Raw genomic sequence first — 10,941 nt, forward strand, 5'->3', positions numbered from 1 at the left:
AAAGAATGACACAATCATACCTGTATTTCAGCATGTTATCTTTCCAAACAGTTCAGAAAATGAATGGATGTGAAACAGGAAGTAAAGAGACCAGTTGAGATTATGAAAATGGTTTACTAAAAAAATAAGTAAAAGAATTCATGATGGAAAAAAATATCAGTTTATATGTTTATAAAATCAGTGGGTGGCAAGTTGCTAATAAACAGGAAATAGACCCAAATTCACTATGAACAACTCATACAAGATCACTCTCTAATACACTCTTAACATACATAAAAATATAAACATTACCCAAATAGAACTGTAATAAAACATACATGACCTTTACAGAGTTAGGATGCTCATCATAGTATTAACCACCCAGACCTTAATAAATAACAATGATAAGATGATGCCTACATACAATTTAATGATCATGAGAATGGAGGAAGGTTATATAAAAATAATATTGGGTTTCGGTCTAGAAACAGAAGCTAAATAATCTATGGAATCATAACTGCCATGGATTTTATCACACAATTTGTTCATCTAATTCTGGCAGCAGTACACTCAGGTGTATCTCATTAAAAACTGAGAGAAATGCAGATAAGATAAAGAAAAGGAAAAATCACTATTTCATCTTAGGAAATAAATCTACATAAAAATAACTTCTTAATCTGTGAGACTAGATTTTTTAAAGTTCTATAAAGTTTTTAAAAGTTAGTAGACGGCAAACTAAAATGGCTTCAACAGAAACTAGAAGTTTAAAGAAATTAAGATGTTAGTGGACTATGTAAAAACCAGTGTGGTGCCTCCGGAGACAGGCCTCCACTGGAATGGCCATGGGTCTGACCCTGTATGGTGATTACTATTACTTTAAATCAAAAACAATGGGAAAGAATGAGAAAAGCTTCATGTATTAACAGAAGATGGCAAAACACAATGCAATCTAATAAATCTAAATTTTCCTCCTCCTTGGAACAACCAGACAACCTACCATAGAAACTTAGGTTACAGAATGCAGGTACAGTGTTCAAGCCTCCTTATGAACCCTCAAGTTCTCTCACAAAAGAAATTTAATCTGAATTTATAAATTTACCTGGAAATGAAAGAGATGAAAGCAGAACTATAATACTTCTTATCAAATTATATTCCATATGTATTATTACTTAATTGTTTACATATCATCATGGTTTTCTTTAGTACCTATTAGCACTTAACAGAGTGTCTGCTACATGGTAGATGCTCACTAAAAAGACAAATTAGGCATGGTGTGGGGATTAGCAAGATGAGTACAGGTGGTGAAAAGGTACAAACTTCTAGTTATAAAATAAGTCCTGGGGATGTAATGTACAGCCTGATGATTATCCTATCTAATAAAGAGATGATATGCAAATTGACCATCACTCCAACACACAAGATGGCTGCCCCCATGTGGACACAAGATGGCCACCACAAGACGGCCGGCACGGGAGGGCAGTTGTGAGCGATCAGGCCAGCAGAGGAGGACAGATGGGGGCGACCATGCCTGCAGGGGAGAGCAGTTAGGGGCAAACAGCTCAGCGGGGGAGGGCAGTAGGGAGGGACCAGGCCTGCAGGGGAGAGAAGTTCGGGGTGAACAGGCTGGCAGGGGAGCACAGTTGCGGGGGGACCAGGATTTCAGGGGAGGGAAGCTGGGAGCGACAAACCCAGCAGGGGAGGGCAGTTAGGGGTGAACAGGCCTGCAGGGGAGGGCAGTTAGGGGTGACTAGGCTGGCAGGGGAGGGCAGTTAGGGGCAATCGGTCGGGCAGGGGAGCAGTTAGGCGTAGAGCAGGCTGGCAGGGGAGTAGTTAGGGAGTGATCAGGCTGGCAGGCAGAAGCAGTTAGGGGCAATCAGGCTGGCAGGCGGGCGAGCGGGTGGGAACCAGCAGTCCTGATTGTGAGAGGGATGTCCCAGATTGGAGAGGCTACAGGCTGGGCTGAGGGACACACACACACACCCTGTACATGAATTACGTGCACCAGGCCTCTAGTATTTAATAATACTGTATTGTGAATTTGAAAGTTGTTAAGAGTACATCTTAACAGTTGTCATCACAAGAAAAAAATTATAAGTATGTGTGGTGATGAATGTTATGTATACTTTTGTGATGATCATTTCACAATAATTATATACAAATATCCACCTAATCATGTACACCTGAAAGTAATATAAAGTAATTTAATGCCCTCCCGTGGCATTCTGACTACCCCCAACTGCCCTCCCCTGCCGACCTGATCACCCCTAACTGCTCTCCCCTGCCAGCCTATTGCCCCTAACCACCTCTGCCTCGGCCCCGCCACCATTGCTTTGCCCCGAAAGACGTCCGGAAGGTCTCCCAGTATAATTAGCATATTACTCTTTTATTAGTATAGATATGTCAATTATATCCCAACAAAAATATAAGAAAAACTGAAGAAAGCATGATTGTGATAAAAACAAATGAAAGCATGATTGAATTCTGGCCAACTCCTGATCACTACCAATTCCAACATGTTTATAGAAGTTTATATTAAAGATTACTCCACTTAGCTACCTACAAGAAATGAAATAACATGTAAAAAATAGCACATGATCACTGTAATATAAGCTACAACTTTTGAAACTTTCTTTTTCTTAAACTAAGCAGCATTTGTACCATCCTGCCGCCCTGACATTACAAACAATTATCTGGGAGTAACCGATATGAGCATGTACTTCCATTGGCTATTTCTTGTATTTTTTTGTTTGTGTTTTTTACCTAGAGATTCTGATCATATGATTTTATGACTTTAAAATACAAGATTTTTCAATGAAGTCAATTACCATGGATTGGAGGTGGAGGAGAGGAATCACATGCAGTAATGTTGACCTCTGCACTTCCGTAAACCTTTCTAAGACATTTTGGAAGCATAGGAAGTTCCAAATCCTGCTCAATGTTGCTTAAGGAAATGCTTTGTTTGGGCTGTTTTTAGAGAAAACAGTCAATAACTATGCTTGTTCCTTTGAATTCAGCTGCTCCAGCTGCTTACTTAATGACACTGAAATTAGGAAGCTTTGTTCTAATGGTGGCCACACAGAAGCTCCTTTGGTATACTTATAGTTTCCAAACAAAATCCTTTAAAAGACATACACCAATGCATACACGTCCAAAGAATAACTTATTTACAAAGTGAAAAGGCCCAAATAAAAAGTTCAAACATTGAGGGATGAAGAATGAACCTCACTAGCTAAACTTTAATTACTTCATTTATAAGGTAAAAGCACAATGGGACATGTTTTGGCTGGTTATTAGTATTCACTACTGCATATATAAATTCTAATTAGTATTATTCACTATTGCATTATATAAATTTAATAATGCCAATAGTGGCATCAGAGACGCAACCAGAAGGAATGCCTTATTAATAAACCTTGCAGTCTTTCTTTCTTCTCCCATTTTGTATTTCCACTAGAAGCACCACAGCAAGATACAAAATCCAGCAACACATACCCACTTATTCTTATTCAGAAGATATTTTCTTCATACTGAGGAGCTGGAAAATAAAAAATAAATAAATAAATAACACACACACACACACACACACACACACACACACTCACTGAATAAACATTAAAACCGCTTCTTCTGCTACTTTTTCTCACTCTTAAATGTGTATATGAGCACATGCACAGGCACACCCATGAACATTTTGCTACTACTGGTAAGAACTTTTTTTTTCCTTTGATAATTAAAGTCAACTTTGAAATATCCAAGAAACTTGAAGCACAGGAGAGATGATCAACCCAGTGCAAATATATAAACAAGTATAGCATCACACCATGCCTCCTCCTTCCTGCTCCCAGAGAAGGAAGTGCACAGTGGAGCTGAGTAGAAGGCTGGGCTCTACCTATCAAGTCAGAATGCACAGGTCCTCTTTGGACAGCCTTCTCTGACTTACAAGTCAGGGTGTCCCCTGTCTCTGTCATCTAACTTAACACTGAGCTTACTCAAAACTCAGTTGTTGGGGGGACCCAGGTAAGTTTGTGAAACATGGAAAAGTGAGGACTGAGTGCTGACCAACTTGATCCTGCTGAGTTAAGCCCGGCTAGATTTGGGGTGTCCCTCAGTATAAAAGGGGAAGGAAACAGACAATAAGGAAATGACAGGCAGTGCTTGAAATATTCCTGGATATAAAAAAGACATGATTTCTACAAAGGATTTGAGCCGTAGCACAGCAGTATGCCAAAAGGGCTCAGCTGTGATTTTACTCGATTCAACAAATATTTATTATGCATCTTTTGCCAACTCAAATGTAAGAACTCCAAATTTTATTTATATCCTCAGGGTATAAAACAGTGCTGGAACAGACATTGGGCACTTAATAAATGTCGAAGGAAGGAAAGAAAGAAAAGAAAGGAAAGGAAGGAGCTTCTATAGAGCAGGTATTTGCTAGCTACTGGCATCTGGGTCCCATGCCAGATTAAATTAAATTACATTGCAGAATTTTTTAAATTTTTTTAAATTTATTTTAAAGAAAGAGGAAGGGAGAGGGAGAGAGATAGCAACATCAATGATGAGAGAGAATCACTGACCAGCTGCCTCCTGCACACCCCCTACCCAGATCAAGCCCACAACTGGGCCATGCGCCTTCATAGATCGACACTCAACCACTGAGCCATGTTGGCTGGGCATGTACTAATATTGATAAATACTCATGTGATTATAATCTGCATCAAATAATGAGAACCACTGCTCAATGAGTGATAAATTTTCTACCCAGGATCCGTGTGAACTTGATAAGCTAAAACAGTTATCTAGCCTACATTTAGTAACCACACATGTGTTTATGGCCCTTACAATAATATAGAAAACTCATCTGTTTAAGCAAACATCATCCATTTCACTTTTCTGACCAACAACTTTTAAAAATAAAAATGAAGAAAACTAAGACACTGCTATAACAACAACAATAAAAAAAAAAGAGAGAGAGAGAGAGAGAGAAAGAAAAGAAAAAGGATTTTACATTTAGTAAAGTTTTCCAGCTCAGCACACTGGCACAAAATGTCTCTAAATAGCTGAGAAGTAATTACAGTATAATTAAAGGTTTTTTAAACACATGATTCTGACATTAATTTGAAGATTAATTATTTTGTTATAATCACACATACTTTTTTTTTTAAGCAGCTCTATTTGTAGCATCCAAAAACCGCAAACAATCCGGATGTCTTTGAATACCTCTACTTTTAAAAATAGGTTTCCTTATGTTATAAAATTGTGGTAATCGCTACACAAGCCTGTGAATGTACTAAAAAGCACTGAATTGCATACTCTAAATGGGTGAATAGTATAGTATGTGAATTATATCTTGAATTATATTATATATTTTATATATAAGAATGTTGCCCTAGCTGGTTTGGCTCAGTGGATAGAGCATCAGCCTGCAGGCTGAAGAGTCCCAGGTTTGGTTCCCATCAAGGGCACATGCTCGGGTAGCAGGCTGGATTCCCAGTGGGAGGCGTGCAGGAGGCAGCCGATCAATGAGTCTCCCTCACTATTGATGTTTCTCTCTCCCTCTCCCTTCCTCTCTGAAATCAATAAAAAATAGTTTTAAAAAAAGGATGTTTAAGTATAGTTTTAAAATACTTTATAAATGACTTTTTTCATAATTATACATGGACTACTACTATATTCCACAAAATATTAATGTAAATAATTTTTAGTGCTAAATCTCATTTTCTTTTTCACATCCTCCTAAAATCCAGAGTGCTTTCAATACTAACAGAATTTGGGCTTCAACAGCTTTTTAAAATCACAGCCTAGAGCAAAAATTTGAAACTATAAAAATTAATGTTAAAATACTTAAATGAATGATATCATAATTGGGGAGCAGGGGATGAAATGTGATTATCAGTGAATCATCAAGTGTGATGTAGTAAAAATGAAATGGGCCTGATAATCAGAATTCCTAGATCTGACCAATTACTCAAAATTTCAATAAAAATTATAAATCAGAAGCTCACTATAAGAATGAAGCAGAGCTTAAAAAAACATTTGAAATGGTTTGGTGCTTGAAAAACAATAGAGTTGAAACTATTTTGGCTTTGTTACAAAGGGGGACAGAGTTCAGAGAGAAACTATGACTTTCTCCAAGAATCTCTAAAATGTTCTCCACCCACTTTTCCCTGTAGCATCACTTAAACTGCTTACATGTTTCTTGTCTCTGTATTTTCTCATCTATAGAAGAGAGAGAGATTTTTTTGTCTTTTTTAAGAAGTTATTGAACTACAAATTAAGTCCTTTAATTTATTCTGAAAAAATAAGGGCAGCTGAGGAAACAAACTGGTGGCTGGCTAACTTCTTCTGCCTTTTGGACTTAGCAAGATACAGTGTGTTTTTATAATATTGCAATTATATACTGCAAGTGGGTTTTGTTTGTTCATTTGTTTCGCAGTGTCCTGACAAGAGTCCTGCTAGCCAGGAGAAAGGGTAAGAGCTAAACGGAGCATTGCTGAGGGTCATGGAGTTTGGACAACTACAAGGGCAGACTGACATCGTAATTCTTATCAGCATGGGTCCATATTTCCAGTAAAGGGGCAAATGCAAAATTCCATGCACGGAATTGTAACTTTTTATAGTAATTAAATGTTTTTCAGAAATCCCATCACAGTGAAGCTCTGCAAAGTAATCGATCCCATTTCAAAAAAATAGTCACACTTTTCTCCAAAGCGTGTAACTATTACCTCCCAAAGATAAAAACCATATTATTAAAAATGCCTTTTATTTAGGAAGAGAAGACATAGGCATATGTAAATGTTTCTCCAAAGCTTTTCAACCATTATTTAAAACTGTTATAAGGCACAATTATAAATGGTTGTGAATTTAATATCATTATGTAATTAAATCTTCAACTCTTTTATAAGGAATAATATTTCGTTGTGTTAAAATTTCCCTCATTGTGTGATATGGAAATATACATATATATATCTACACTAATAAAAGAGAAACATGGTAATTGGCGTACGACCGCTACCCTTTTCATTGGCTAATCAGTGAGTATATGCAAATTAACTGTCAGCCAAGATGGCAGCCGGCAGCCAGGCACTGAAGCGAGCAGGGAGGCTTGCTTGCTGCAGACTCCAACGTTCCCCGCCTCCTGACCAGGGGCTGCACTTAGGGATTGGGCCTGCCCTCTGCCACCCGGGAGCAGGCCTAAGCCAGCAGGTCGTTATCTGCCGAGGGGTCCCAGACTGCGAGAGGGCACAGGCCGGGGCTGGGGGCCCCCCTCCCCCCGCCCCCTGAGTGCACAAATTTTTGTGCACCGGGCCTCTAGTATATATATACATATATATATACACACACATACCCACACATGTATGAGCTGCTCAAGTGTAATTAATGACACACTTTTATTCGCTATTATTGTGTGGAAAACATTCTGACACAAAATAAATGAAGCATAATCATTCAGAGTAACGATTCGAATGTACTGATTAATGACACCAAATAGCTTTGCTCTTCTTTAGTTAAATTAAAACATTTACAGTCTGGAAACGGTAAGGGCATCCCTAAATGAATGTTTTCTAGGTAATTGTTTTCCCTCACAGAAATCACCTACCTTACTGTCACTGAAAATAAGTTCCCATCAATTATAAAATGTACCATTACTTTATGTGCAAGAAACAAAAACTGTCAATTAAATTATTACACAATGCTAAGTTGCCTTCAGACATGTTCAAAAAGTATTTGAAGAGGAGAGGATATGCATCTAGACTCGATGATACATGGCACTCTATTCCAAGGACACTTCATAAATGTTAATTAAATACTTTTTAAATGTTGCACAAAATTTTTATTTGAAATAAGCCTGTCAAAAAGAAACACTATATGATTTCACTTTTATGATACACAGATACAGAATGATTTCATGTATGAGATATCTAGAGTAGTCAAATTTATGGGCAGAAAGTAGAATGGTAGTTGCCAGGAGCTGGGAGGAGGAAATAGAGAATTATTGTCTACTGGGTATAGAGTTTCAGTTTTGCAAAACGGAAAAAATTCTGGAGATGGATGGTGGTAATGGTTACACAAAATCTGAATGTACTTAATGCCACTGAACTGTACAATTAAACTGGTTTAAGATGGTAAATTTTATGTTATGTATATTTTATCACAATTAAAAATTATAATAAATACTTCCACAGGGAAAAAAATGTGCAAGACAGAATCACAAAACTAACAATTCTGAGCTACAAAGAACCTAAATTCAGTACAACTAGTTAGTTAACTTGACGAGGTAGCTTTTGCATACACACCTCTTTGAAGAAATACTGGAATGGAGAGAAGGTTCTATGTTCTCTTACTGATTCCTAAAGCTGGCATAGGTGCAGTCTCTGAAGCATAAAGATTCGCTAAGAGAGTGGTTCACACACCTGGTCTGCCTCAGAATACCAGGGGGCCTTTAAAAGATGCTTTGACACCTCACACCCATGGGGATGGCTACCATCAAAAAGGTCAAAAAACAGAAAAAGAAATGAACATGTATTGGCAAGAATGTGGAGAAACTGGAACCTTTGTGCACTGTTAGTGGAAATGTAAAGTAGTGCAACCGCTATGAAAAACACTATGGCATTTCTTCAAAACATTTAAAATTGGAAAAGAGATCCCACTTCTCAAAGATTTGAAAGCAGGGTCTCTAAGAAATATCTGCGCACCCAAGTTCACAGCAGCACTATTCACAGTAGCCAAGTGGTGGAAGGAACCCAAATGTCCATTGACAGATGAATAGATACACAAAATGTGGTATATACTTGCAACGGATTATTCAGCCTTAAAAAGGAAGGGAATCCTATCACATGGTACAAAATAGATGAACATTATGCAAAGTGAAATAAGCCAAGGCAAAAAAGGCAAACACTGTATGATTCCATTAATATAAAACAGCAAAAATGGCAAATTCATAGAAACAGAAAATAGAATGATTACCACGGGGTGGGAGGAGGGAGAAATAAGTTGTTGTTTAATAGGTATAGAGTTTGCAAGATGAAAAAGTTCTGGATGTCTGTAGCACAGCAAGGTGAATGTATACTACTGAACTATATGCTTAAAAGGGATAGAGGCTTTTGTTTTCTTAAAAGGCAATATATATGTAAATAAATAAAGATTTCCTGAGCCCCATCACAAACTATTGACTAAGAATTTCTGGAGATTGGGATAAGACACCACTATGTGTAAAAACTCCCCAGGTGATGGACCTAGAACCAGCAGACAGAGATCTATCAGTTTCCAAACTGAAGTAATTAAAACACAGTAGCAGCCATGTTTTACACTTCATGTTGGTTTTAAAATCTGTGTGTAGATGTATGTAAAATATTTCCCACAATGGAAACTGATCAACTTGAAAAGATCACTAAAAAATATTAATACTGATGAGGACAGGGACAAAGGAAGCCCCTTAAAGTTACTCTACAATATATCCTGTCACTAAATTGATACTAACTGGTGGAGCCCAGGTCCTCTGACAGCAGTATCTGTATTACATTCTACTTTAGGAAGAGCTCCAAGTTTTCCATTGGGTCTGTAGGTTTCCAGAGAGCCTCTGGTACCCAACTACTATCCTGGGCCACTCCTGCTCCCAACAGTTCTAGAAAACTCCCAACAGTTAAAGAAAAAGCACAATTTTCTCCCTTCATTCAACACCATACCTTGTGCCCTCCAACCCTACCTCATCTTCCCCACACCACAGGTTCCACACCAGAGCTAACTTAGCTTTCCACTCCTCTAAGAATGACCAACACAAGATGTTTTTAGTGAGAATGAACATGCACGTATTTCTGTACAAGATGAGTATCTAGTTGGCTATTTCTGGCAAAGGACAGGGTATGTCCAAGGTTGTCAGCACAATTTTTATCTCCTTTGATTTAACTGGATCTTTAACAAGCACAAAATGTCACTTCAAAAGAAGAAAAGGATTTTTTTTTCCCCTCATGATTAAACAAAGAAGTCAGAGAACGTTTTCCGGGGCAGGGGGAACACTGACAGACCTTCAGCCAAGAGTTAAGTAAAGAACAATCAGAAAAATTTCTGTAAATTATTACTTTTGCATTAGGTAAAGAAAAATAAGACAAGCATGGGCAAAGTAAAGGAAAGTGTTTCAACAAAGGTAATACAGTATAGAAAAAAAAAGGATTCATTTGAAATATGGTGTTGGAGGAGAGCTCTAGGACACCCTAGACTACCAGAAAGATGAACAAGCGGATCCTAGACTAAATTAAGCCTGAACCATGGCTGCAGACAAAAACGACAACACTGAAGCTGTCCTACTTTGGGCACATCATGAGAAGACAGGGTTCTTTGGAAAAGACAATGCTGCTGAGAAAAATAGAAGGCAGCAGGAAAAGAGAAAAGTTGAGACAGAATGACTCCACGAAAGAAGCCATAGACATGAGTCTACAGGAGCTGAGCAGGGCTGTTGAAGACAGGACCTTGTGGAGATCACTTGAACCAACTCAATAGCATATCATACACAATACAGTATAGGACTAAAACATAAGGAACAGTGACTTGGACAGAAAAAGTTTACCTTTAGTTATCTGACTACAATGTTGAAATGGGCTGGGCAAAGTACACACAGTGAACTTAAATATTCTGGCTTTAAAAAGGTGTGGCTCACAGAACAGGAAATATTTCTAGATCATCAATTAGTAGCTGTCTTGTAAAGAATAATGGTAAACAGTCCAATTGATTTCATTTCCACTAGCATTTCTTGAACGCAGTTGTCATGTACAAAATTTTGTACCTGTTCTCTAGGATAGAGAGATACACAAATCCAAGTCCAAGATGAGTTTTAAGTAACTCAGACCATAGTTTATTTTCAAAAGTGTGTGCGTTCAGTGTTGAAGAATGACGTTCAACCACAGGAACTTGTTATGTTTAATGCTAAAAAATAGTTGAATAATGGTAATTTCATGTTTCAGCCTGATT

The 10,941-nt window shown here is 37.8% G+C and overlaps 1 protein-coding gene across 1 annotated transcript in view; it reads right to left on the reverse strand.

Moving 5' to 3' along the window:
• KLF12 (Kruppel-like factor 12) overlaps positions 1-10,941 on the reverse strand; it is a 449,138-nt gene that overhangs the window by 380,203 nt on the left and 57,994 nt on the right. The window contains exon 2 of the mRNA XM_005872669.2: positions 3,472-3,514. The gene's annotated coding sequence lies outside the window, so the exon portion shown is untranslated. The remainder of the gene's footprint in view (positions 1-3,471; positions 3,515-10,941) is intronic.

The sequence above is a fragment of the Myotis brandtii genome, unplaced genomic scaffold (assembly GCF_000412655.1).
Source record: "Myotis brandtii unplaced genomic scaffold, ASM41265v1 scaffold387, whole genome shotgun sequence".
In the NCBI taxonomy this organism is placed as follows: domain Eukaryota; kingdom Metazoa; phylum Chordata; class Mammalia; order Chiroptera; family Vespertilionidae; genus Myotis; species Myotis brandtii.